Genomic DNA, 3172 nt, shown 5'->3' with positions numbered 1-3172 from the left:
ACAGTGAGCGCTTTAATATGATACGATATGTTAAGTATGATGAGTTTCGATATTATGGTGTTATGACGTGTCAGGTACGCGAGGCCATAACGGCCGGGTACAGTGGTTATATGATATGATGTGATGATGTGTGACGGAGATGCGGAGATATGAAACTTCCGAAGTATGATGAGTTGTGGCGGGGAGGGCGACCACGTTCGAGTCAGCCGGGTCCATTATGGGCGCATAGGGTATGATATGATAATGATGATGATCTGATGACATGTTGACTTGATAATGTGATGATCTGATAATATAATGAGTCTGTTCTGATGATATGATAATCTGACGACATGATAATCTGATGATACGAAAATACGATGATTCTGCTTAATGTGATAATATGATAATATGATGATTCTGTTAATGTGATGATATGACATATACATGTATTCTGAAATATGATCTGTTGGTTTCGGAGCCGGTGGTGGGGCAAACCCAATGGTGGGGCAAACCCAGTGGCGAGGCACATTCATGGTTTAGGCGAATCCCCACATTGGTTTAGCGAATCCGCATCGGTTAATGTCAACTACTATGATATGTTCCACTTTCCATAAATATGAAACAGAAAGGTTTTTCAAAGAAAGCTAAGTATTTTGGGCATTCTGATTATTATATCGGTCTTTTGCACCTCGTATATATGATTTGTCTTTCAGACACAAGCACTTTGATATTCTGGCTATTATGTCCACTGTCTGTACCCCTTACTTTGGTTATGATCTCGTTTTCTGTATTCCATGCTTTACATACTCAGTAAATATTAAAATCGACCCCCTTTCTTCGGGTCGCGTTTCATGCCGCGCAGTACACCGCACGAGCCGAAGACATTAGTAGAAGATGTTCCGAGATTGGCGAGCTCCACTTCCTTCGGAGTACTGCCGAGTCAGGATGTTTATGTTGCGGTTTCATGGCTATGTTAGAGACTTTGCAGACAGAGTCCAGTGTTGTATATGTCAGTCTTATAAGCGGCTATATAAGCCGATGTATGGTTATGCATTATATCACAGATTTTATACGATTATAGATTTTAGTTGGTTTGAAGTAAAAAGACGAAAAGCATGTTTGTTTTTCGAAAAAGTTTCATTATGTATTATGTTATGGTTACGGGCCCAGCATGACTACGAGTATTGCGAAAGTCTGCGGGTTCGCTCGGCCTTAGGTAAGGGTCGGGTGCCCATCACACCCTATCGGATTAAGGGTGTGACACTAGAGAAGTGTGGAGATGAGAAATGGTGAGAAATTAGGTTATTTAGATGACTTAAAGGGGTATATATAGAAGTCCAATTTGGTTTGGGCTGGTGGGCCGAAATTAGTGGACTTTTTAAGAGGTTTCTAGAATTCCCACGTAGGTTCGCGAGCTTCTGGCATCCCATTTTAAAATGCTCATAACTCCCTACTCTGATGTCGTATCGACGAACGGTTTTGCGTTGGAAACTAGATTCGACGAACTTCATTTCAGGCTCTTGAAGCACCTCAAAACTCCTGATATACTAGGAGATATTCCTCTCTGAAGTTTACCCAAAATTCTGCCAAAATTTTTCAAATTTTCGACAAACTTATTTTCTTCGATTCGCTCAATCCCGAAATCTTCCAAAACTTTCCATACAGGATATTTATCATTAATTATACTTGATAAGGGTCATGTCCTTTGGTTCCAAGGTTGTCCTTCCCAGTTACGACTTACGAGATCATAATTCATCCTTTACTTCATGGTTACGTACTTCCCATGGCTTGTACCTTTCAAAACTTCGCAGGACGTCTTCGATACTCCATTAATACATTGAAATACGTGGCGGGCTCTTGCTCTAAAAAGTGTGAGGTGTAAAATCCTTCCCCCTTTAGAAACATTCGTCCTCGAATGTTGTAGCTTGCGAGCTTACGATGCTATCATTAATTTCTTGAAATGGTTGTCCTCCTTTAGTTCCTGATCTCCATGCTCTTATACTATGGGCTCATTAGTCTTCTTTCATATTCTCTCAATTCTTTGTCGAACTCATTCATTAGTTCCATATCCTCATGTTCTTATGTATGTACCCAGTGGTCAACTGATAGCTAGTTACTGTCTTGGGACCTATTGCCATTAAGGTCGTCTTAACTCATGATTTCTACGGCTCCCGGCCGATCTATGAGTACTCTTAATTGTTGTACTCTTTTGCCTTGCTCCTTATTTCTCTACTAGTAGACGGACTCTCTTGTTCAGATACGGCACCCTTCTTTTCTTGCTTCTCTGATGCTATTTTAGATTATCCCTTTTTGTACTAGTCGACCTTATATACATACCATATCATCTCCTTTTTACTTCCTTGGTCGGACTCCTTAATTTCTTACAATATCATCATAGTTCCACCTATGGTAGCGCCCAGATGATTTGCAATAGCATTTCCTTGCTAGTGACTTATTATTCTCGGCGATTATTTTATTTCAGATTGTCCATCCAGACTTCTTTTCAACACCAACCTCAACGCAATCCCTTATATACGTGTATATAATACTCCCTCGTAGCAAGATTATACTCATAATATACTAATAATCACAGTTCAAGCTAATTTATGACTCAAGATATCATCAAGTTCATATTGAACTTTTCCTTCCATTTCTTCTCCTCCAATCTTAACATAATTACAATATAACTCATAAACATGGGACTAAGGTAAAATCTTACTTAATCATAATTTTCCTTCAATACAAGTATGCTTTCTTCTTAAGTCCTTGATTCTCTTGTACCGGTGATCATTTGAGACTTAAATTAGCTTATATTCTTCTTTGGCTCCTTATCGTTGTCCTTACACCATTTTGTTGGCCATTTCATCACGGGGACTTTTTATATGGTTCTATGTCATACACTTTCACAATTGATATAACCGGGGACTTGAAATTTCACGACTTACGAGGTACTTTCAAATCTCAGGCAGGACTGCTGTCTTGCTATTCATAGACGCACTATCTTCCTTTCCTTTGAAGATTATTGAACTTCCCATAAATATTCCACTTTTAAAGCTTTCATCTCTTCTAGTGCTACAAGTTCTTTTTAGTAGTCCCAATTGTCCCTCATACTTGTATTCAATCCATTCCCACTTTTTTTTTTTTTTTTTTTGAATTTTGGGAATATTGTAATTCATCTCAGAACTGAATC

The sequence above is a fragment of the Lycium ferocissimum genome, chromosome 8 (assembly GCF_029784015.1).
Source record: "Lycium ferocissimum isolate CSIRO_LF1 chromosome 8, AGI_CSIRO_Lferr_CH_V1, whole genome shotgun sequence".
Classification (NCBI taxonomy): Eukaryota; Viridiplantae; Streptophyta; class Magnoliopsida; order Solanales; family Solanaceae; genus Lycium; species Lycium ferocissimum.
Note: the sequence above shows the minus strand (reverse complement) of the source record.